Source organism: Hyla sarda, chromosome 3 (assembly GCF_029499605.1).
Source record: "Hyla sarda isolate aHylSar1 chromosome 3, aHylSar1.hap1, whole genome shotgun sequence".
Lineage (NCBI taxonomy): Eukaryota > Metazoa > Chordata > Amphibia > Anura > Hylidae > Hyla > Hyla sarda.
In genome coordinates this window covers 279603422-279630257 of record NC_079191.1, presented here as the reverse complement: position 1 = coordinate 279630257, position 26836 = coordinate 279603422, and the positions used below count along the sequence as shown (strand labels likewise).

The 26836-nt window shown below is 42.4% G+C and overlaps 1 protein-coding gene across 4 annotated transcripts in view; it reads left to right on the top strand.

Moving 5' to 3' along the window:
- The window catches only part of AIG1 (androgen induced 1), a 317798-nt gene that overhangs the window by 59207 nt on the left and 231755 nt on the right, over positions 1-26836 (top strand). Inside the window, exon 2 of one of the 4 annotated variants that reach the window (XR_008891381.1) lies at positions 19920-20127. The exons of the other annotated variants lie outside the window; for them this stretch is intronic. The gene's annotated coding sequence lies outside the window, so the exon portion shown is untranslated. The remainder of the gene's footprint in view (positions 1-19919; positions 20128-26836) is intronic. 4 annotated transcript variants of the gene reach the window in all.

Below are 26836 nucleotides of genomic sequence, written 5' to 3'. Positions count from 1 at the left end.
AAGTTAAACAGATTTGTAAATTACTTCTATTAAAAAATCTTAATCCTTCCTGTACTTATTAGCTGCTGAATACTACAGAGGAAATTCTTTTCTTTTTGGAATTCTATCTGATAACATCACGAGCACAGTGCTCTTTGCTGACATCATTATAATAATAATAACAACTCTTAATTTATTGTTGTCCTTAGTGGGATTTGAACCCAAGGCCCCAGCACTGTAAGGCAGCAGTGCTAACCCCTTAGCCACCATGCTTCCCTTAGCATAGATCTGCTATGCATGTTTGCTAAAATGGACAGAGATGTCAGCCGAGAGCACTGTGCTCGTGATGTCATCAGTGTTCCAAAAAGAAAGGAATTTCCTCTGTAGCATTCAGCATCTAATAAGTACTGGAAGGATTAAGATTTTTTAATAGAAGTAATTTACAAATATGTTTAACTTTCTGGCACCAGTTGATTTAAAAGAAAAAAGGTTTTCACCGGAGTACCCCTTTAAAGAGCCTAATTTGCACACCGTCCTGCTTGTCCTCAGTGCACAGAGCCCTGCTTGTCCTCAGTGCACAGAGCCCTGCTTGTCCTCAGTGTACAGAGCCCTGCTTGTCCTCAGTGTACAGAGCCCTGCTTGTCCTCAGTGTACAGAGACCTGCTTGTCCTCAGTGTACAGAGACCTGCTTGTCCACCCTCACTTCCTATATTTGGACTCCTCATAGAGACAAACAGGCAATAGCTGCAGGGACAAAAATATACAAATTTTTTTAACCAATGTGTATTACAAATATACATATAATGGTATTATCTACATTATATAAAAAGTTTTTAACGACAGGGACTCTTTAATTTCCTTTTTGTCTGACCACAGTGCTCTCTGCTGACACATCTATCCATTTTAGGAACTGTCCAGAGTAGGAGCAAATCCCCAAAGCAAACCTATCCTTCTCCGGACAGTTCCTAAAATGGACAGAGGTGTCAGCAAAGAGCACTGTGATCAGACAGAAAGGAAATTCAAAAAGAGAAAAATCTTCCTGTGGAGCATATAGCATCTGATAAGTACTGGAAGGATTAAGATTTTTAAATAGAAGTAATTTACAAATCTGTTTAACTTTCTGGCACCAATGGATTTAAAAATATTTTTTCCAGGGGAGTACCCCTTTTAAGGATTATATGAATTGTCTAGAAGACATTTACCTTGCTGTATAGTCACACAGCAGTGTTGTATGTAATTGTGCCATTCAGACAGGGAAAATCATCCAATCTTACAAGCCAAAAATGTAATAAGGTTAACTGGGTACAAAAAAGTAAATAAAAAGAACCAGAGTCCCAGTCCTCCAATACCTCAACCAAAAATGTATGTACAATGGATATTTGATAAGAATTAGATTTACCGTAATACATTGAAAACTGAGTCACATATAAACAATCACAGGGCCCATGTGATATACAGATAGCCAATAATAATAAAGAAAAAAGAAATAACCTGCAAAGTAAAAGAAACAAAAATAATGTCCCAAAGAAAGAAGTCCTGTAATGATGCAAAAAAAACTATAATGGTGTAATGATCAGGAATGCTGAAAAAAATATGTTGAATAATTCAAAAAATGTATAACATCTAATTCTTATCAAATATCCATTGTACGTCCATTTTTGGTTGAGGTATTGGAGGACTGGGGCTCTGGTTCTTTTTATTTGCCATTCAAATTTGTTTAACATTTCCAGTGCAAAAAATAGTAACCGCATTTCACAAGCAACTGTTCTTGCTAAATATGTAGAAAAGTAGTGTAAGGCTCATAGTAGCCATGGGGTGATATGTACGGTACATCCATAGTTGTATTTATCATGCATGACATTTTTTACAACAGTGCAGCTATAGATGTCTGTTATGTAACTGAATTGCATAGAATACCGTATATAGAGTGAGATCCAGACAATATATGTCTGCAATGACTTTTGTCATGCACATCGCACTGATAGGATTTGTATAAACAAAGATAGAGTAAAGACTCTGCGCTCCTGTCAGTTCGCTGTTATCGGATACAGGTATGTTAAGGCGGAGTAAGGAGAAGTGTTGTGGCTTCTCAGGGGTGCAAAAAATCCTACTGTAGCAAAAAGGCAACAATGGGAACATACAAAAGATTGCAAGGAATGCACTCACCCGTGGTCCGACGGTTCCGTTTCGCGGTCAAACACCGCTTGGTCACACACCTTGGGGCGTGACCAAGCGGTGTTTGACCGCGAAACGGAACCGTCGGACCACGAGCTCCACGGAGCTCCTCTCTTCTCCCTCCCGCACTGCTTTTTGTATCCCATAATGGAATAAAGTCTTCCTGAAACTTCTAATACGGGTGAGTGCATTCCTTGCAATCTTTTGTATGTTCGCACTTATAGGATTTATTGGCATTATCCCATTGTTTTTTTTATATATATTAAAATTTTCATCTGTATTTGCATCTCTGTTTATAACATTGGTTTTACATTCATATGGTACAGTTTTGAAGATCACACACTGTTGATAACCATTTACTCTGTTTTATTGTGTTGTGTAACATTTTGATCCATTCCATGTTTCACTTCTGACACAATTTGCATAAGTAATCAGTGGGAGGGTTATTCCCTCCATATAGCCAGGGTTAATAACCTTCTTTCCAAGCCTGCAACTGTTACAGACATTTACTTGACTATAATACAATTATCTGGAGTTATGCATTTAATGTGCAATAATAAAAGTTACTCCAGTCATTCCGTATAATACCAGCTCAGCTATCATAGACTATTGTATCTATGGATGTCCCGATACCATTTTTTTAAAGACCGAGTACGAGTACCGATACTTTAATTCTAGTACCTGCCGATACCAAGTACGAGTACTTTTATTTTAAATGGAATCTGACACCAGGGTGACCCGGTTTCTGGTGCTGCTTACCGTGCTGATATGTGGGTCCTTGTTGTGTACAATGGAGGCGGCTGCTGTAGTATGAACCAAGATTTCTCTCTTCTCCGTTGGGCAGAACAGGGAATTTGCATTGGCGGCGAGACCTATGACCTATGATCTACCTATAAAGTCAAGTTAGTGCAGGTGACTCTGCTGTAAGATTGCCTTTAATAGTAGGTAGTATCCCCTTGCAGACATTAGCAGCAGCCCCCCGGAAGTCATTAGTAGCAGCCCCCCCCTTGTAGACAGCAGCCCCCCCCTTGTAGACAGCAGCCCCCCCCTTGTAGACAGCAGCCCCCCCTTGTAGACAGCAGCCCCCCCTTGTAGACAGCAGCCCCCCCCTTGTAGACAGCAGCCCCCCCCTGTAGACAGCAGCCCCCCCTGTAGACAGCAGCCCCCCTTGTAGACAGCAGCCCCCCCTTGTAGACTGCAGTCCCCCTTTATAGACTGCAGTCCCCCCCTATAGACTGCAGGCCCCCCCTATAGACTGCAGCCCCCCTTGTAGACAGCAGCCCCCCTTGTAGACAGCAGCCCCCCTTGTAGACTGCAGCCCCCCTTGTAGACAGCAGCCCCCCTTGTAGACAGCAGCCCCCCTTGTAGACAGCAGCCCCCCTTGTAGACTGCAGCCCCCCTTGTAGACTGCAGCCCCCCTTGTAGACTGCAGCCCCCCTTGTAGACTGCAGCCCCCCCTTGTAGACTGCAGCCCCCCCTTGTAGACAGCAGGCCCCCCTGTAGACTGCAGCCCCCCCCTTTAGACAGTGGGCCCCCGTTTAGACAGCAGCAGCCCCCCCCCCCCATTTAAACAGCAGCAGGGCCCCCCTTTAGACAGGAGCAGCAGCCCCCCCCCCATTAGACAGCAGCAGCAGGGCCCCCCTTTAGACAGCAGCAGCAGGGCCCCCCTTTAGACATCAGCAGCAGGGCCCCCCTTTAGGCAGCAGGGCCCCCCTTTAGGCAGCAGGGCCCCCCCTTTAGACAGCAAGCCCCTCTGTAGATATTAGGAGCAGCACACAGCTCACCTGCAGCTGTCCTCCATCGGGTGCTACCGCTCCACTGCCCCATTCTTGCGTCCTCCCGGTCCGCATCATGGCGTCCTATGGAGGAGCATGTGACATATACGTCACTCCGCTTCCTCCGTAGCGTTACACCGGGGGCAGGGAAGGAGGAGTGACGTGTGTGTCACATGCTCCTCCATGGAACACTATGAAGCGGACGGGAGGACCGGAGAACGGGGCAGCAGAGCGGCAGCAGGTATCGGACATGGTATTGGGGACATTAAACGAGTCCCCGATACCATGTAAATGGCTAGTATCGGCCCCCGATACCGATACTAGTATCGGTATCGGGACATCCCTAATTGTATCTGATTCCACTATAAGATTGGTGGCTATAATTGGTGGTATTCTACGTATTGGCTATATTTAATATCTACACAGTGCAATATTCATATGATTTTATTTGTGGCTATTTTAAGGGGTGGTTTCACAAGGGCCCTGTGAACCAAATATTTATGTATGTTAAAGGAGTCAACCCACACAAAAACTAAAGTTTTAGACTTTAGAAAAAACAGACTTTTCAAAAATGCGATTAGTCATAAATGAGTCCCTATCAAACTGGAATGGATTACATGGAGTCCAGGAGAAATGGGACTACTTAAAAGACACATTATTGAAGGCAACCGAAAATTGCATTAGACTTTTCAGTAAAAGCGGAAAAAGGAAGAGACCACTGTGGTACAGAAGGAGCCAAAATCATAATCTAAAAGCTAGCATTTAGTAATTATAATACAACCCAGAGCAATGGAGATACGTAAATCTACAAGACTAAGCAGAAAGAGGCCAAGCAAGTTATAAGAACTTCTAAAGCACAGGCAGAAGAAAAACTAGCTCAGTCTGTGAAAAAAGGGGATAAGACATTCTTCAGATATATAAATGAAAAAAGGAAATTAAAACAAGGAAGAAAGGTATGTAGAAGAGAATAAAGGGCTAGCCGACTACCTTAAAGGGGTACTCCGGTGCTTAGACATCTTATCCCCTATCCAAAGCATAGGGGATAAGATTCCTGATCGCGGGAGTCCCGCTGCTGGGGACCCCCGTGATCTTGCACGTGGCACCCCGTTTGTAGTCAGTCCCCGGAGCGTGTTCGCTCCGGGTCTGATTACTGTTGATCATGGGGCCGGCGGCATGAGACTTCACGCCTCCACCCCCGTGTGACATCACGCTCCGCCCCTCAATGCAAGCCTACGGGAGAGCTCGTGATAGCTGTCACGCCCCCTCCTGTAGGCTTGCATTGAGGGGCGGACCGTTAGGTCACACGGGGGCCCGTGATCGACAGTAATCAGACCAGGAGCGAACACGCTTCGGGGACTTTTTACAAATGGAATGCCGTGTGCAAGATCACGGGGGTCCCCAGCTGCAGGACTTCCGCGATCAGGCATCTTATCCCCTATCCTTTGGATAGGGGATAAGATGTGTAAGCACCGGAGAACCCCATTAATGAATACTTCTGTTCAGTTTTTACAGAAGAAAAGGACCTCCATTGAGAGGAAGACGAATGAATTGTTTGATGCATGTGTCTTTACAGAGGAAGAGGTTCTACGTTTGCTGTCTAAAATGAAGACAAATATATCACAGGGGCCTGATGGGATACACCCAAAATTATTAAAAGAGCTTAGTGGTGAGCTAGCAAAACAAGGAATAACTAAATTAACCCCTTAAGGACTCAGCGTTTTTCCGTTTTTGCATTTTCATTTTTTCCTCATCACCTTCTAAAAATCATAGTGCTTTCAATTTTGCACAAAAAATTCCATATGATGGCTTATTTTTTGCGCCACCAATTCTACTTTGCAGTGACATTAGTCATTTTACCAAAAAAGAATTCATTGTGCGACAAAATTGAAGAAAAAATTTCATTTTGTAACTTTTGGGGGCTTCCGTTTCTACGCAGTGCATTTTTCAGTAAAAATGACACTTCATCTTAATTCTATAGGTCCATACGGTTAAAATGATACCCTACTTATATAGGTTTTATTTTGTAGTACTTCTGAAAAAAATCATAACTACATGCAGGAAAATGTATACATTTAAAATTGTCATCTTCTGACCCCTATAACTTTTTATTTTTCTGTGTACGGGCTGGTATGAGGGCTCATTTTTTGCGCTGTGTTCTGATGTTTTTTATCGGTACCATTTTTGCATTGATCGGACTTTTTGATCACTTTTTATTCATTTTTTATGATATAAAAAGTTAACAAAAATACGCTATTTTGTACTTTGGAATTTTTTTTGCGCGTACGCCATTGACCTTGCGGTTTAATTAACAATATATTTTTATAGTTCAGACATTTACGCACGTGGCGATACCACATATGTTTATTTTTATTTACACAGTTTTTTTTTTTTATGGGAAAAGGGGGGTGATTCAAACTTTCATTAGGGAAGGGGTTAAATGACCTTTTATCAACTTTCTTTTTTCCCTTTTTTTTTTTTTTTTTTTGCAGTGTTCTATAACACTGCACACACTGATCTTTTACTCTGATCCCTGCAAAGCCAAGCTTTGCATGGATCAGCGTAATAGGGTGTTGATTGCTCAAGCCTGTAGCTCAGGCTTGGAGCAATCAAACGCCGATCGGAAGCGACGGAGCAAGGTAAGGGGGCCTCCGCTTGCGTCCTAGCTGATTTTATCGCGATAGTCCCAATCAGCCCGACTGAGCTGCCGGAAAGCTTTTACTTTCTTTTTTGATGTGGTGATCAACTTTGATCGCAGTGTCTGAAGGGTTAATAGTGGGCAGCACAACGATCTGTGCGCTATTAGCCTAGGGTCCCAGCTATCAATAGCAGCTGGGACCGACCCGGTGTGATGCGGGGTCACGGCGCCCTGCGTCCTTAAGAGGTTAAAAACAAAGCAAGGAAGGTATGTAGTAGAGAATAAAGGGCTAGCCGACTGCCTTAATGAATACTTCTGTTCAGTTTTTACAGAAGAAAAAGGACCTCCATTAGAGAGGAAGACTAATGAATCGTTTGAGGCATGTGTCTTTACAGAGGAAGAGGTTCTATGTTTGCTATCTAAAATGAAGACAAATAAGTCACAGGAGCCTGATGGGATACACCCAAAATTATTAAAAGAGCTTAGTGGTGAGCTAGCAAATCCGCTAACAGATTTATTTAACCAATCACTGGTAACAGGAGTCGTCCCGGAAGATTGGAAATTAGCAAATGTCGTGCCCATTCACAAGAAAGGTAGTAGGGAGGAATCAAGCAACTATAGGCCAGTAAGTCTGACATCAATAGTGGGGAATTTAATGGAAACCCTATTAAAGGATAGGATTGTGGAACATATAAAATCCCATGGATTGCAAGATGAAAAACACGTGTTTACTTCAGGGAGATCATGTCACACAAATCTTAAAGATTTTTTTTGACTGGGTTACTAAAATAATAGATGGCGAAGGGGCAGTAGACATCGCATATCGAGATTTTAGTAAGCTTTTGACACTGTCCCACATAGACTTATCAATAAACTACAGTCATTGAGCTTGGACTCCCATATTTTTGAGTGGATTAGGAGTGACAGACAACAGAGGGTTGTAGTCAATGGAGTATATTCAGAGCAAGGTCTTGTTACCAGTGGGGTACCTGAGGGATCTGTACTGGGACCGATTTTGTTTAATATCTTCATTGGTGATAACACAAAAGGTCACGATGGTAAGGTATGCCTTTTTGCTGATGACACAAAGATATGTCACAGGGTTGATGTTCCTGGAGGGATACGCCAAATGGAAAAGGATTTAGGCAAACTAAAACAATGGTCAGAACTCTGGCAACTGAAATTTAATGTGGATAAGTGCAAGATAATGCAACTGGGGAGTAAAAACCCTCTGGCACAATATAGAATATTTGACACAGTCCTGACCTCAGTATCTAAGGAAAGGGATTTAGGAGTAATTTCAGAAGACTTAAAGGTAGGAAGACAATGTAATAGAGCAGCAGGAAACGCTAGCAGAATGCTTGGATGTATAGGGAGAGGTATAAGCAGTAGAAAGAGAGAAGTGCTCATGCCGCTGTACAGAACACTGCTGAGACCTCACTTGGAATATTGTGCACAGTATTAGAGGCTGTATCTTCCGAAGGATATAGATATTCTAGATAGAGTTCAGAGAAGAGCTACTAAACTAGTACATGGATTGAAGGATAAAACTTACCAGGAAAGATTAAAGGACCTTAACATGTATAGCCTGGAAGAAAGAAGACACAGAGGGGATATGATAGAGACTTTTAAATACATAAAGGGAATCAACACGGTAAAGGAGGAGAGCATATTTAAAAGAAGACAAACTACCACAAGAGGACATACTTTTAAACCTTTGCCCCTCTAATTTAAAACTAATATCAGGAAGTATTACGAGAGTAGTGGATACATGGAATAGCCTTCCTGCAGAAGTGGTCGCTGCAAATACAGTGAAGGAGTTTAAACATGCATGGGATAAGCATAAGGCTATCCTTCATATAAGATAGGGCCAGGGACTATTGATAGGATTCAGATTATTGGGCAGACTAGATGGGCCAAATGGTTCTTATCTGCCGACACATTCTATGTTTCTATACATATTACTGTATTTATCGGGTATCGAGAAGAAAAGATAGTAATCTTCAGCTCACCTCCCACTGGTCTTGCACGGATCCTCAGCCTGGCCTGGCATGATACACTTAGCACAAAAAGAAGAAAGTCGATCCAACAATTCCACTAAAACATCGATTTATTGGTTATTCAGCAGCATAAAATATCCCGTATGGATAGAATTCACCACACACCACCTGGCCAGTGATTCACAGCAAATGGACGCGTTTCGAGCGCATGCGCGCTCTTGATCACCATAACACCTGTGCTCAACCTCCTCAATTTATGCAAAGCAAAAGGGGGAGGAGATCCCTTTTAAGACAGATCAACAAATATATAAAATTATTTCATCACACGGACAGGTATAAAAGTTAAAACCAAAGGAAAAACCAAAGGAAAAACAAAGCATGAACCGCAGATGTGAAAGAAAAATGCGGTGCACGTTTATGACATTGGAGTAAATATAGATATTATGCTCGTATATATCAGTAGATGAGGCATATGTAGAAAAGACACACAAAAATTGTGTAGTGTATGCAGATGATGTGCAGATGGTGTTGCACTTGCATGTAGCTAAAATTAAATAAATTAAATTATGAACTATACAATATAGAAAAAACGCTCACATGGAGATGAATGTGAATATGGTTCAATAATGATACATGAATTCCTTTCTCTTGTTCAATCCATGTGGTGTTCTCGTTTGCAGCACAAACTGCCAATACGCTTCGCGGCTCAGAAGCCTGCGCTGCAGATCGCCACCACGCGTTTTTTTAAATAGTTTTTCAATGGCATACATTCTGAAACTACTAACGCTGGCATTGTGTGTTTCCCTAAAGTGCATGGACGCTCCAGATTTGTTTCGATTAATGTTCGTGCTGGTTACATCACTGAGGTGTTCCCGAATTCTGGTCTTTAATTTACGGGTTGTGCATCCTATGTATCTTAGATTGCAGGTGACACACTCAATGATGTAAACCACGTTAGTGGAGTTACAATTTAAATGTTGTTTAATTTTTTGTATGCTGTTGTCTACTGAATTTTTAAATTCTTTACATACCTGGGCCACTCCACAGGCTTTGCACCGTGTTGCTTCACATTTGTAGAAACCAACACAGTCCAACCACCTGTTCACACTTGGCGTTTCTGTTGTTACTAAGCTGGGGGATAGTTTATCCCTAAGTGTGGCCGCTCTCTTTGGTACCACTGACAGTCCAGATGCCAGAATTTTAGATATTTTTTCATCATCCTTTAGTAGGTGTAGGTGTTTGTATATTATGTTTTTTATAGTTCTGAATTGTGGAATGTAAGTGATAGCCAAAACTGGTCTGGCAGCAAATTCTCCAAAATTGTGTTTTCTGTGCAGATTAGTTCCAACCTTTTCTTTGGGTCTCACAAGACTGGAGCGGTTTTTGCTATCCACTATGCTCTTGGCTCTGTTTTTTCTGCCCACAATTGTTTTTCTGGTTGTGTGCAGTGGTATGGAAGATTCATAGATGATCTCCTCCTCATTTGGAGGGGTGATATGTCCTCCATACCACTGTTCATAAGTTATCTGAATAACAACGATTTTAATTTAAAATTCACTTTTCATGCAGATTCCAACACCACAATTTTTTTGGATCTAAAAATGACAGGTGTCGTAGACCAACAGATTCAGACTGAAACTTATAGAAAACCCATATCAGGGAACACTGTTTTGAGGGCTGATAGCAATCATCCCCCCCACACCATTCGAGCAATACCTATAGGGGAGCTCACAAGGCTGAAGCGGAATTGCACTTCACAGACCACATACTCAATACAGGCACAAATGCTAGAAAATCGTTTGATTAAGCGGGGTTACAAACAGGCCAGTCTGAACAGAGCCAAGAGCATAGTGGATAGCAAGAACCGCTCCAGTCTTGTGAGACCCAAAGAAAAGGTTGGAACTAATCTGCACAGAAAACACAATTTTGGAGAATTTGCTGCCAGACCAGTTTTGGCTATCACTTACAGTTCACAATTCAGAACTATAAAAAACATAATATACAAACACCTACACCTACTAAAGGATGATGAAAAAATATCTAAAATTCTGGCATCTGGACTGTCAGTGGTACCAAGGAGAGCGGCCACACTTAGGGATAAACTATCCCCCAGCTTAGTAACAACAGAAACACCAAGTGTGAACAGGTGGTTGGACTGTGTTGGTTTCTACAAATGTGGAGCAACACGGTGCAAAGCCTGTGGAGTGGCCCAGGTATGTAAAGAATTAAAAAATTCAGTAGACAACAGCATACAAAAAATTAAACAACATTTAAATTGTAACTCCACTAACGTGGTTTACATCATTGAGTGTGTCACCTGCAATCTAAGATACATAGGATGCACAACCCGTAAATTAAAGACCAGAATTCGGGAACACCTCAGTGATGTAACCAGCACGAACATTAATCGAAACAAATCTGGAGCGTCCATGCACTTTAGGGAAACACACAATGCCAGCGTTAGTAGTTTCAGAATGTATGCCATTGAAAAACTATTTAAAAAAACGCGTGGTGGCGATCTGCAGCGCAGGCTTCTGAGCCGCGAAGCGTATTGGCAGTTTGTGCTGCAAACGAGAACACCACATGGATTGAACAAGAGAAAGGAATTCATGTATCATTATTGAACCATATTCACATTCATCTCCATGTGAGTATTTTTTCTATATTGTATAGTTCATAATTTAATTTATTTAATTTTAGCTACATGCAAGTGCAACACCATCTGCACATCATCTGCATACACTACACAATTTTTGTGTGTCTTTTCTACATATGCCTCATCTACTGATATATACGAGCATAATATCTATATTTATTCCAATGTCATAAACGTGCACCGCATTTTTCTTTCACATCTGCGGTTCATGCTTTGTTTTTCCTTTGGTTTTTCCTTTGGTTTTAACTTTTATACCTGTCCGTGTGATGAAATAATTTTAAATATTTGTTGATATGTCTTAAACGGGATCTCCTCCCCCTTTTGCTTTGCATAAATTGAGGAGGTTGAGCACAGGTGTTATGGTGATCAAGAGCGCGCATGCGCTCGAAATGCGTCCATTTGCTGTGAATCACTGGCCAGGTGGTGTGTGGTGAATTCTATCCATGCGGGATATTTTATGCTGCTGAATAACCAATAAATCGATGTTTTAGTGGAATTTATCGGGTATAACACGCACCGCCTATAACACGCACCCTCATTTTACCAAGGATATTTGGGTAAAAAAAGTTTTTTTTACCCAAATATCTTTGGTAAAATGAGGGCGCGCGTGTGTGCATGTGTATACCCCAATACACTGTTTCTGACCCCGCAGAAGCCCCCAGGAAAGGCAGGGGGAGAGAGGGCGTTGCTGCCCGCTTCTCTCCCCCTGCCTTTCCTGGGGTCTAGAGCCCTGCTGCCGCCGCTTCTCTCCCCCTAGCTGTCGGCGCCGCTGCCCCATTGCCGGCGCCGCTGCCCCATTGCCTCCCCCATCCCCGGTTTTATAATTACCTGTTGCCGGGGTCGGGTACGCGCTGCTTCTGGCTCCGGTTTGCATTTTTACACTGTGGGTATAGGGGTTGGGTTGCTCAGTCTAGCCAGTGCCATTCATTTAGTATCCATTAAGCCGTATCCGTTTTTTTACTATTTTACTTTTTAATTACTTTTTAATTTTATTGGAATAAAATTTGCCAAATAAAACCAGCAATTTTGGACATGTGTTTTTTTTTTTAACGTTTACGCCGTTCACCATACGGGATAGTGAACATTATATTTTGATAGTTTGGACATTTATGCACAAGACAATACCAACTTTTTAATTTTATTTTTTTGCGCTTTTTGGGGGTAAAATAGGAAAGCGGGATGATTTACATTTTTATTGGCGGAGGGGATATAAATTTTAAGTGGTGCACTGTATTGATCACAGCAGCTGAAGGGTTAATGGCGGACATCAGTGAGATCGCTGATGTCTGCCATTACCGGCGGGTTCCTGGCTGCTGACAGCAGCAAGCATGATAAGAGCATTATGCGAGCATCAGTGTGGTGCTCAAAGTCATGTACATATCCCCAGAAGCTGATCCCCGACGATCTGACATCTTATCCCCTATCCTTTGGATAGTGTATAAAATGCTAGGGGCGGAGTAACCCTTTAAGGACCAGGCCAATTCTAATTTTTGCATTTTCTTCCTCCTCTCCTTTAAAAATCCATAACTCTTTAATTGTTTCACCTACAGACCTATATGAGGGCTTGCTTTTTGCAAGACCAATTTTACTTTGTAACTTTTACCATAAGATGTACCATGAAACCAAAAATTAAGAAAACTGCAAATATGCTACTTTTGGGGGTTTGGTTTTTGCACTTTATGGTAAAAGTTAGGCATTATCTTTGTTCTGTAGGTCAATGCAATTAAAACGATACCCAATTTATATAGTTTTTCTATTATTGTACTACTTAAAAAAAAAAGCAAACTTTGTTTTAACAAAATTCATATGCATAAAATTTTACTTTTCTGACCTGTATACAGCGATATATGAGGGCTCATTTTTTGCGCTGTGATTTGTAGTTTTTAGCGGCACCATTTTTTTTGTTACTTTTTAATCGTTTTTTTTGTTTTTTTTTCTGAAAATATGTGATTTAAAAATCTGTAATTTTTGTGTTTATTCAAGTTTACGCCGTTTACCGTGTGGGATCATAAATGTTATATTTCAAAATCTTAGACATTTACACACGTGGTGAGACCAAATATATGTTATTTGTAAAAATAGAAAATAAGGGTAATTAAATTTTTTATTAGGGGAGGAAGTTTTATATAAATTTAGAAAGGAAAAAGTTTTTGCACTATGCTAAGAGTAGCTATCTGTGTATATAGTGCATACTCCTTCTTTAGCAAAATGAGGCTTTTCAAATGCTCATTCCCAATCTGAAAAGTCAAGTTTATTTAACCAAATAGAGATGGTGCTCTTTTTGTTTGTAGTTTCTCTCAAGGTATGAAAAAAGGGATATGACTAGAGGATGACTTTGCAAGCCTCTAAATGTGGTTCAGCATTGTGGGCTTTGTGGACCTCTTGGTGGGATATACATACTTTGTGAGAGTCCCTAAAGTATGGAAGTGTCTTCTGGTAATCCAGAATATGTCAGTAAGAAGGTACATGCTTGTGTATTTTTCAAGGCTTCTTCTTTGGCATTTCTCGGTAAGCGTGCAGTTCTTTCCATTTCTTCTTGGCCAGGAGAATGTGTAATGAGTCAGAGCGCAGTCCTGTACTGATGATCGCTAATTGAAATCTCTATTCCCCCGACACGTCTCTCACAAGGTTAATGATTTAGCTTGCAATCAATTTTCTTAGGGTTAGGAAGCAAGGGATTCATCCTCATGTATGTGGTTTATCCCTCTAGAAATAACGGCTGAGCATGAATATACAATGGTTTAAAATATGTTCTGCAAAGCATTATAGACTTTCATATCATCAAGCGTTGTATTGCTTTGGTTCTTTATTAAACATTAATAAATACTCTGATACAACAACCATATTACAGCTATTGGACTTTTTGAGCGTTTTTATAGTGAAGAATTTCCCGATGTCTACCAGGGCCAGAAGGAAGCTCCTATAAAAATACTTGTCAGCAGTTTTAAAAAGTTTATAAATTATTTAATATTCATTCACTTTCCTCAATTTTTATATTCAAATGACTTCCTAACCCTAAAATGTAAGCATATTTACATCAGAGATGAAAAGGTTGCCCCTTAAAATAGAAACTTGAAAATGTTCCTGTTTACTGGATTTTCTTCCCTGCCCTTCATGCAGTATGAAGTTAGGTGCAGCGAGCTTCATTGGGTAGATTTATTATTGTATTCAAAGCTGTTTTATTGGGTACATTTGGTGCATGAAATATCGCATGTGCGCCTAGGCATTTAGCCTAAGCATTCCCCTCCAAAACACCTACAGAAGGACGTCCAGTGCAGGTAGATGCAGAACGGTGCTTTTATTGCAATAAAACTTCACAACATGATAGACATGGACAGGTGACGCGTTTCAGCCCTAGCTTTGGGCCTTAGTCATACACTGAACAAACAAATGTACAAATCTTATATAGGGGATGCGTCTTGTTGCCCAATCACAAAGAGATCTGGCACCAGACACAAGTTCCTCCCACCTGAACAGGTGTGCATCAACCAGAATGTGATTGTGCACCACCTCTGCAAGGTGAGATAGCAAACATATATGATAAAAACATTATACACTTTTATGAACAGAATAGCATGTCCTGATACAAATATAAAAATATGAAGAATAAGTACCATACTACCAGTACATGCCATCTCAAAAAACAAACATAAAAATGCAAAAAACATTTTTCAAAATGCGAAGGAAAAGTACACCTATATAATTATGCCCATGTTAGGGATGAATGCAAAGTGACATCTCTCAATAATAATGGAACTATATACTCTAAATAGTAATATTTTATATCATAATTAGAAATAACAGAGATGTCCACAATTGGAGTATATCTTTTAAGAGAAAATTCTCATATTGAATTCAATTTCCAATAGGGCAGGTACAAAAATTGATCTTAGAGAAAACACATGAATTAAGGAACTAAGTCGTATAAGTAAAATCTCTCTACATATAAAATTGAACAGAAATATGAATTATATTCTACATCTATATATATAAAGCTCAACGTGTGTGTATGTATGTTCAACAAAAACTTCCAAACGGCTAAAGATATTAACATGAAACTTGGCACACATGTTACTTATATGTCAACAACAAACATAGGATAGGTGATTTAACCCTTACTCACCCCATTTGCCAGGGGCGGGGTTTATGTGTAAAGTCCCATACAATTCAATGGAAATATATTTTACTGCATAACTTCCAAACGGCTGGAGATATTTCGATAATACTTGGTCACATGTTATTTATATGCCCACTTAAAATATAGGATAGTTAATTTAACCCTTAATTACCCCCATTTGTGAGGGTCGGGGTTTTTGTTTAAAGTCCCATGCAAATCAATGGGAAATGTATGTTCCCACATAACTTCCGTACGGCTGGAGATATTTCAATACCTGGTACACATATTACAGGTCGGGATATGAGGACAGGATGGGAGGTCGGGATGGGAGGTCGGGATGGGAGGTCGGGATGGGAGGTCGGGATGGGAGGTCGGGATGGGAGGTCGGGATGGGAGGTCGGGATAGGAGGTCGGGATAGGAGGTCGGGATAGGGGGTTGACATAGGAGGTCGGGATAGGAGGTTGCAGAGAAGATAGAAGAATACCCTTAGTAGATGGTGCTGCGGCTCTTTCAGATGAAACGGAATAGGACCAAAGCTTAGTTTAAGGTCCACAGCGTAACCAAATTTTATTTGGTAAACAGATTAAAATAATAAAACATGCAATGACGCATTTCGGGAGGAGCCCTCCCTTCCTCAGATCAGGATAGTGCTACCACTTTTCCTGTTACCCAGAAGGCTTGGCAGCGACGCCACCGTTGCAGTACCCCATTATTACTGGGGTGATATGCTCGTTTTATCTACTTCAAGGTAAGCAGCCATCTATATGGTTCCTGTTTAAACCCAGGATCTTTATTGCTCCCGTCTCCAAGGGTAGTACACCAGGCGCTGGTATCGGTCTCTCCATTTTTTCTTCCCTAGGGATAGGAGGTTGGGATAGGAGGTCGGGGTATGAGGACGGGATATGGGGTTGGGATATGACAACAATATATGGGGATGGGATTTGAAGTCAAAGCTTCCACCTTTGTTTATTTCCCTCCCCAAGGATTAGAAAGGAAAAACCGGGCAACGCCGGCTACTCAGCTAGTTTATTGTATATATATATATCAGTTATCTGGTATTTAAATTTATTATAAATGTACATTCATATTTTAACTGTTCTGGATATTAGTATTGAGATACAAATGAACAACACAAGGGATATCAATTAAGAGTAGCTAGTATGGGAAAACTGATGTTAAATGAAAATATAATAATATAATGTTCCAGTATAATACATCAGTAGTGTAAAATTGTGTCCATCCTCAATTAAATCCCCAATTAAATCCATTGGGGACACGGCAATTTAATTTCAAAATCCAAAAGACCTCTTGGTCTAATAATTTACATTTGGTATCCCCAGGGCTGCCATCAGAAATTTCGGGGCCCCATGCACAACTCAAGGCCTGGGCCCCCCAGGGCCCGGGCATTTTATAATGAGCAGCCCATTTTTTTTGATCACCTTGATTGAAGTGGTTCTCCAGCAGTTGGAAAGCTAAAATTCCCATCATGTCTGGAGAGCCTCTGGCAATGGGAGTTGCAGTTTTGTAACAGCTGAAGAGACACAGATTGGATACAGTTTTACCCATCATCACTGCAGAACTTACAAGTGACTACAGCTCTGATGGGACAGTCGGGAGAATACACAATGATATTAGTGACCTGAGTGACGTCTTCTGACTGGAGTGATATCTTCTCTGTTATCTTTTCTTCTTCATCTGGTCCAGAGACCAGGTCTTCCTCCAGCTCTGCAGAGTCTGACATCCAGACATCATTGGCTCCTCCCTTTGTCAGCAGATCCTCATACTTTGCATGAAGACAGTAATCATTATAACCTTGCCAGAAAGTGTAACCTAAATAAAATACTGCCCCACACTGTACCCTGAATATAATACTGCCATACACTGTACCCACTAAATATAATACTGCCACACACGGTATCCACTGAATATAATACTGCCATACACTGTACCCTGAATATAATACTGCCCCACACTGTACCCTGAATATAATACTGCCCCACACTGTACCCACTAAATATAATGCTGCCACACACTGTATCCTCTGAATATAATCCTGCCACACACTGTACCCTAAATAAAATACTGCCACACACTGTACCCTGAATATAATACTGCCACACTGTACCCACTGAATATAATACTGCCCCACGCTGTACCCTGAATATAATACTGTCACACACTGTATACACTGAATATAATACTGCTACACACTGTACCCACTGAATATAATACTGCCACCCACTGTACCCCTGAATATAATACAGCCACACACATTGATACACATCATATATACATATACACCCCCTCTTATCCTCTTTGTCCTCATCACCCCTGCCAAACCTCTCCTCATCACTACTATAACCCCCCTACCTCTCCTCATCACTACTATAACCACCCAACCGCACCTCTCCTTATCACCCCCATATCCCCCCCCCGCACCTCTCATCACCCCCACAACCCCCCTGGCACCTCTCATCATCCCCCCTGCACCTCTCATCATCCCCCCTGCACCTCTCATCATCCCCCCTGCACCTCTCATCACCCCCCCTGCACCTCTCATCACCCCCCCCCTGCACCTCTCATCACCCCCCCCCTGCACCTCTCATCACTCCCCCCTGCACCTCTCATCACTCCCCCCTGCACCTCTCATCACTCCCCCCCTGCAACTCTCATCACTCCCCCCCTGCAACTCTCATCACTCCCCCCGCAATTCTCATCACTCCCCCCCTGCATCTCTCATCACTCCCCCCCTGCATCTCTCATCACTCCCCCCCTGCATCTTTCATCACTCCCCCCCTGCAACTCTCAGCACTTCCCCCCCTGCAACTCTCATCACTCCCCCCCTGCAACTCTCATCACTCCCCCCCTGCACATCTCATCACCACCCCCCCTGCACCTCTCATCACCACCCCCCCTGCACCTCTCATCACCACCCCCCCTGCACCTCTCATCACCACCCCCCCTGCACCTCTCATCACCACCCCCCCTGCACCTCTCATCATCACCCACCCTGCACCTCTCATCACCCCCCCCCCCCCTGCACCTCTTATCACCACATCTCATCAACCACACCCCTGCGCGCAAATTCTCCTACTCTTTCGGGATCGGTGCAACGGCATCAGGCAGTGGAGGCTGCTGCTGCTCCTGTCAGTGAGGATAGTCTCTTCTGGAGATCGCGCGGGGACATAAGCAGCGACAGGTCAGGTGATTAGAGTAGACGTGCGTGCCTGCGCGGGGCACGTCTCTACTCCCATCAGCCCCTGACCTGTCAGGCCTTGTCCAAAATAGAGGTAATAAATGTGAATAGAATGTGCGGGCCCCCCGAACTATGAGGCCCGGTCATAGTCCTGGGGGCACCCAGCGGTCAGTGAGTGACAGTCGCAGTCACTCACTGACAAGCCAATAATAATAATAAAAAATAAATTTTAAAAAAACGTCCGGGCCTCCTGAAGCTCCGGGCCTCATACAAGTGTATGGGTTGTACCCCCTTGATGGCGGCCCTGGTTATCCCCACCTCGAATGGGAGGTATAATACATTCTAGACCTTTTAACATTAATGTTGTGGTATTACCAGAGTGAATCTCCGCACAGTGTCTGGATATCATGGACAAATATCTAGAATTGAAATGTGACACATTGACATATGTTTGCGTATACGGACCTTCAAAGGAGTTGTGGTGCAGCAGTGATGACATAGACAACCATAGTAGTGTCGCAATTAATGTACTGTTTTATTTAAATGATTCACTGGTAGAAGACGATACAAGGGTATCTGAATTAGACATATAATTGCAACAAATACACTTGCTATGTCCACACTTGAAGGACCCAAGATACCGAAGCCAAGTCGGTTTAGATTTGTTAATAGACTCGGTGTAGAGACTGGGGGAAATGTTCTGGCCTATGGTGGGTGCTCTCCTGGAAATACATCTAAAACCCCCCTTGAATACATCTTTAAATGCTGGGTATATAATTGGTAAATATTTGTGCATTATATTGCATATTAATTTATATTCCTAGCTATACCCAGTGGAAAAAATAATGGGTTGAACCTTTTTGACAGATTGTTGGGTGAAAGACGACACATAGTGTGGTGAGATGAGATTGTTTCTCACTTTGTTAGAGGCTATAGTTCTACCACGTTTGATATGACTCTTAGGATAACCTGGAACTGTGAGTCGTGCTTCAATAGCAGACGCTTCTTGCTCGAAGTCCGGGTCCGCAGAACAATTCCTGCGGGCCTGGATCATCTCGCCCACAGGCAAATTCTTGATTACGTGTGGTGGGTGACAGGAGGATACATGTAAAATCGAGTTAGCTGCAGTGCTTTTTCTGAATGTATTAGTGGATACCCGACAATGCTCACCGTCACCCACCAAGCGCAAATCAAGAAAGCTAACACGCTCATGATGAGATACAGTGAATTTCAGGCCGTGGACATTCCTATTACACCACACTGCAAATCTACGCCAGCCCAAACCTTGCTTACAAAACTGGCTTTGGTCATCATTTCAACATATATGCCATCTCAGGCTAGTTGGCTAGTCTTAGCGCTAAAGGTGACATCTTCTTTCTCACCAGCTTCGGAGATGTTTCTGCCTGCAGGAAGGATGAGGATATGAAGTTAAAAGCTCCCCTTCTGGCCTTGTAAGAAGCTCTCCGGGCGAAGAGCTATACCTACCTAGTCCTGTCTTCTCCGGCTGCGATCACGCCTCCTCAGTGTAATGGACAGCCCGCTGCAGACAGAGAAGAGCATTGACGCCCAGGGAATTACTTACAAGGCTGGCGGGTGAGACTTTCTAACTTCATATCTTCACATCCCTGCGGGAAGAGTGTTTACCATATATAACACTTGCCTAGCGCTATATATGGTAGAATTTCATGACAAGTTCGCTTTAATTACCAAGTCCCATTTTTCAAATCTGGCATGTGGCATTAAAGGAGATATGTAGTGGAAAACGTTTATGTCCCCCTGTGCCCGGGCTGCAAAAGAAAAAAAACAAGCTTTAACTCACCTTCCTACGTTCCCCAGGTGATAGGCTGAGCGCACTGTCATGTAAGGAGCCAGCCTTTTACATAACATTGCACTCAGCCTATGACCGACCGAGGCGGGACATCGCTGCGGCCGGCGATACGCTGACCGCAATGTGGCGTTTCGAGCCTAAGAAGCACGGAGCTGAGCAGCAGCGGAGGAACGGGACGTCTATACTGGAGGCATGGGGGAACGTAGGAAGGTGAGTCAAAGTTTGTTTATTTTGTTCTTGCAGCCCGGGCACAGGGGGACATAAAAGTTTTCCATTGCACATCTCCTTCAAGTGGTAATAACTTTGACATGCTTTTACTAAGCAAAGCGATTCTGAGATAGTTTTTTATTTTATTTTTTTACATGTTGTACTTTTATATTAGTGGTATATTTTTGTTGAAACATGCAGCGTGTTTTTTGTGAAAAACTCCAGATTATCGTGACAAATTGGAACATTTCTGGCATTTAAAAAATTTTTTATGGCATAGCTGTGCTGTAAAAATTATATTATGTTCATTACAATTATGTTGATTCCTAATTTATATAGCTTTTGATGTTCTTTTCCCAACAAAATCCTTTTATTTTTTGTGTTGACATGTTCTGAAAGCCATAACTTTTTTTTTATTTTTCTTTAGACCGCATTGTGTGAGAGCTTATTTTTTGCAGGACAAGCTGTAATTTTTTAAATAGAATTTTTATGATATACACTACCCTTTGATAATTTTTATTCCACAATTTGGACCAAAATTTGCGATTCTTGAACTTTTTTTTTGTTTATTACGTCATTACAAGCATGGCCTTTTATTTTTACCTTTTTTTCTGTTATGCTATGCTGCAGATCATCCGTGTAGCACAGCATAACTGTCAGTATTACACCTCACAGGCTGCTTGGACCTCAGGCTGTCCATCTTAATTTTTCAAGCCAAAAACTCAATGTTGTGTAAAGTTGATTCTTAGTCTCAAATTCCAGAATTTCACATGGTGTCTGCAAGTGTGAAACATCCCTTTGTCTTTGTTTATATAAACCATTTTATGGCTCAGATAAGGGCATTGGAATTCAGGTCACTTTCAGGAGTGTGTGTGTATATATATATATATATATATATATATATATATATATATACAGTGGGGATCAAAAATGTGGGCACCCCAGGTAAACATTTGTATTAATGTGCATAAAGAAGCCAAGGAAAGATGGAAAAATCTCCAAAAGGCATCACATTACAGATTAGACATTCTTATAATATGTCAACAAAAGTTAGATTTTATTTCCATCATTTACACTAAATAACAGAAAACAAAAAATGGCGTCTGCAAAAGTTTGGGCATCCTGCAGAGTTAATATCTTGTAGTGCCCCCTTTGGCAAGTATCACAGCTTGTAATCGCTTTTTGTAGCCAGCCAAGAGACTTTCAATTCTTGTTTGAAGTATCTTTGCCCATTCTTCCTTACAAAAGTCTTCCAGTTCTTCGAGATTTCTGGGCTGTCTGTCACGCACTGCTCCTTTAAGGTCTATCCATAGATTTTCAATTATGTTGAGGTCAGGAGATTGTGAAGGCCATGGCAAAACCTTCAGTTTACGCCTCTTGATGTAATCCCCTGTGGATTTCGAGGTGTGTTTTGGATCATTATTCATTTGTAGAAGCCATCCTCTCTTTAAATTCAGCTTTTTCACAGATGGCATCAAGTTAGCATCCAAAATTTGCTGAAATTTTATTGAATACATTTTTCCTTCTACTCGTGAGATGTTCCTTGTGCCACTGGCTACAATACATCCCCAAAGCATGATTGATCCACCCCATGCTTAACAGTTGGACAGAGGTTCTTTTCATTTAATTCTGTTCCCCTTCTTCTCCAAACGTACCTTTGCTCATTCCAAACAAAAAGTTCAATTTTAACCTCATCGGTCCACAGAACTTGTTTCCAAAATGCATCAGGCTTGTCTATATGTTCATTTGCAAAGTTCAAACGCTGATTTTTGTGGTGAGGACGTAGAAGAGGTTTTCTTCTGATGACTCTTCCATGAAGACCATATTTGTACAAATATCTCTTTATAGTGGAATAGTGTACCACAACTCCAGTGTCTGCCAGATCTTTCTGGAGGGATTGTGCAGTCAAACGTGGGTTTTGAATTGCTTTTCTCACAATCCTGCAAGCTGTTCTGTCTGATATTTTTCTTGGTCTTCTGGATCTTTCTTTAACTTCCACTGTTCCTGATGACTGCCATTTCGTAATTACATTCTGAACAGAGGATATTGACATCTGAAAACATTTTGCTATCTTCTTATAGCCTTCTCCAGCTTTGTGAGCGTCAACTATTTTCAGTTTCAGATTTCTAGACAACTGCTTAGAAGAACCCATGGTGCTGATTGTTGGGGCAAGGTCAGATGAGTCTGGGCATTTAAAACCTTTGAGATTGACATCACCTGGTCTTCGCAGATGCGGATTGAGAACAATCCATGACACATGTCTCAGCTTTGCAAAGGGGGCAGTGCATGCTATAAATTCTGCAGGGTGCCAAACTTTTGCAGATGCCTTTTTTTTGTTTTCTATTATTTTGAAAGTGTAAATGATTAAAATCAAATCTAACTTTTGTTGACATATTATAAGAATGTCTAGTCTGTAATTTGATGCCTTTTGGAGATTTTTCCATCTTTCCTTGGCTTCTTTATGCACATTAATAAAATTTTTTTACCTGGGGTGCTCAAACTTTTAATCCCCACTGTATGGGGTATTTCTGTACTCTTTGTATTTGAATTTGTAATGCAATTTCTCCCAAAATGTGTCAAACTGTTGCCTTGAAATATGACAGGCTCCAAAGCGAGAGAGCATCATGCACATTTGAGGCCTAAATTGGGGATTTGCTCGTCACCAAAATATCCTACGGCATTGTTTCCCAAACAGTCTGTCACCAGCTGTTGCAAAATCCCAGCATGCCTTGAAAGTCAGTGGCTGTCCTGCAATACTGGGAGTTGTTGTTTTTTAAGGACTCCACCTTAAGGACTCAGCGTTTTTCAGTTCTTGCATTTTTGTTTTTTCCTCCTTACCTTTTAAAATTCATAACCTTTAAATTTTCGACCTAAAAATCCATTTTATGGCTTATTTTTTACACCACTAATACGACTTAGCGGTGACATTAATCATTTTACTCAAAAATCCACGGTGAAACGGAAAAAAAAATCATCATAAAAATGACACCTTATCTTTATTCTGTAGGTCCATACGGTTAAAATGATACCCTACTTATATAGGTTTGATTTTGTCGTACTTCTGGAAAAAATCATAACTACATGCAGGAAAATGTTTATAAATGTCCTCTTCTGACCCCTATAACTTTTTTATTTTTCCGCAGACGGGGTGGTTTGAGGGCTCATTTTTCGCGCCATGATCTGAAGTTTTTATCGGTAACATTTTTTATTTAATCAGACTTTTTGGTCGCTTTTTATGGTATAAAAAGTGACCAAAAATACTCTATTTTGGACTTTGAAATGTTTTTTTTTTTTTTTTACGTGTACACCATTGACCATTCGTTTTAACCTCCTGAGCGGTATTCCCGAGCGTGACTCGGGGTTAATTTTCCCTGCTAGGATCGGTAACCCCGAGTCACGCTCGGGGTAGAATTGCAGAGTTCCCGGCCGGGCTGCACGATATATCGCAAAAGCAATGCGATATAGCGATGCGGTCCCCGGGAAAACATGCGATTATCTGCTCTGGTCGGCTCCCGTTGCGGGGGCCGGCCAGAGCAGGTAAAGAAAAATACTAAAAGTCAGTGTTTCCCTACCAGGGGGCCTCCAGCTGTTGCAAAACTACAACTCTCAGCATGCCCAAACAGCCAAAGGCTGTCCGGGCATGCTGGGAGTAGTAGTTTCACAACAGCTGGAGGCCCCCTGTTAGAAAAACGCTGAGCTAAGTGTAAAAGGAAGAAGTAGTAAAATAAAATAAACTTTTGCTCACCTAGTCCCGGTCCCTGCAGATGCCGTTCCCCTCCGTGCGGTCCGGGGTGTCCTCTCTTCACTATTCATCTTCTAGGACCTTTCACTTTTCAGCCAATCACAGGCCGCAGTGGTGTAAAGCCTGTGATTGGCTGAAGGGGAAAGGGCTTGTTATGCAGCAAATACACTAGGTTTGAAATCTGCCGGCAAACCTAGTGTATTCTGCTGCAGGACAAGAAGGTGACAGAGGGGGGAATGTGACAGGGGGGGGAATGTGACAGGGGGGGGAATGTGACAAGGGGGGGGGGAATGTGACAAGGGGGGGGAATGTGACATGGGGGGGGGATGTGACAGGGGGGGGAATGTGACAGGGGGGGAATGTGACAGGGGGGGAATGTGACAGGGGGGGAATGTGACAAGGGGGGGAATGTGACAAGGGGGGGGAATGTGACAAGGGGGGGAATGTGACAAGGGGGGGAATGTGACAAGGGGGGGAATGTGACAGGGGGGAATGTGACAAGGGGGGGGAATGTGACAGGGGGGGAATGTGACAGGGGAAGAATGTGACAAGGAGGGGGGAGAATGTGACAAGGAGGGGGGAGAATGTGACGGGGGATGTGACAAGGGAGAGGGGGAATGTGACAGGGGAGATGTGAAATGGGCGGAGGGAGATGTGAAATTCAGTTAAAAAAATTGTACCGCTTTTGGTACAAATTTCCAGACAGAATCATACCGCCAGGGAGGTTAATTAACAATATATTTTTATAGTTCAGACATTTATGGACGCGGCGATACCACATGTTTATTTATTTTTTTATTTACTTTTTATTCAAAACCAAAGTTTATTAACAGGAAGGCAGCATACATAGCAGTAGTATAGCAAAGCAACAGCCTCAGCTCACTAGCGCTTCAAGTATACATCAGAGGTGTACAAGAAAAGAGTAATTTGGAAGCATATTCTGGAAAGCAACCGTACGGTAATAATAAACATTACTGCTAAGCGGCTATCAGCAGTGTGTAAGCTCAAGGATGCCATAGGGAGTAACACATTATCTTAGGAAAGTCTATGGATCAGAGAGAGAGCCAGGGGTAGAAAACCAAAATCAACTTAGTGGGAGAAAAAAGACTGCTAGGTCCCAAAAATAGAGCTGCATGGTAGAAAACACCACAGCAGTACACAAAAGCACTAACCCAAGTCCACGCGGGCCACACGCCTGCCCCAAAAGGTCGCACAGTGTCGCGGAAGCGTCCAAGGGCGTTGCACTAGGAGAGGTCCAATTTCTAACAGGAGTGTGTGTGCAGCTAGGCGTCCCTATATTGTGGTGTCTCTAAAAAGGTCAACCAGGGGCTCCAGACAGCTATGTACCTGTCCGTCGCCCCTCGGGAGTCGGCCATCAGCTCCTCCATGCGACAGATAACCCCATATGTTTATTTTTATTTACAAGTGTTTTTTTTTATGCGAAAAGGGTGGTGATTCAAACTTTTATTAGGGAAGGGGTTAAATCACATATATTAATACTTTTTTCACATTTTTTTTTGCAGTGTTATAGACACAGTGTTAACACTGCACACACTGATCTTTTACACTGATCACTGGCATGTATTAACATGACATTGATCAGTGTTATCGGTGCTTGACTGTTCCTGCCTGAATCTCTGGAATGGAGCAGTCATTCACCGATCGGACACAGAAGAGGCAGGTAGGGATCCTCCCGGTGTCCTGTAAGCTGTTCGGGACCGCCGAACTTCTGTATACTACAGAGGAAATTCTTTTCTTTTTGGAACACAGTGCTCTCTGCTGACATCACGAGTGCAGTGCTCTCTGTTAACATCTCTGTCCATTTTAAGAACTGTCCAGAGGAGAAAATCCCCATTATTAGGGCTGGGCAGTATACCTGTTCATACCGAATACCGACATTTTTGAGCTGCACGATATGAATCTATCCCGTACCGCAATACCGGTTGGGCCCCTCCCCCTCGGGAATGAATGAATCAGCCCAGCGCTGCGCTGTCCCCACATCGGGGAACTAATCATATGTGACCCATTGATCAGTGTTATCGGTGCTTGACTGCTCCTGCCTGAATCTCAGGAACGGAGCAGTCATTCACCGATCGGACACCGAGGAGGCAGGTAGGGATCCTCCCGGTGTCCTGTAAGCTGTTCGGGACCGCCGAACTGCTGAATACTACAGAGGAAATTATTTTCTTTTTGGAACACAGTGCTCTCTGCTGACATCACGAGTGCAGTGCTTTCTGCTAACATCTCATTATCAGGGCTGGGCGGTATACCTGTACATACCGAATACCGAAATGTTTGAGTTGCACGATATGAATCTATCCTGTACCGAAATACTGGTTGGGCCCCTCCCCCTCGGGAATGAATGAATCAACCCAGCGCTGCGCTGTCCCCACATCGGGGAACAAATCATATGTGACCCGCCAGCGCTGTTCTGCTCCCCCCCAATTAATTATTGGCCCTCCTCCTCTTTGTTGGGGGCCGCTGGTGCTGGAACTCACTGTACGCCAGTGGTCTCCAACCTGCGG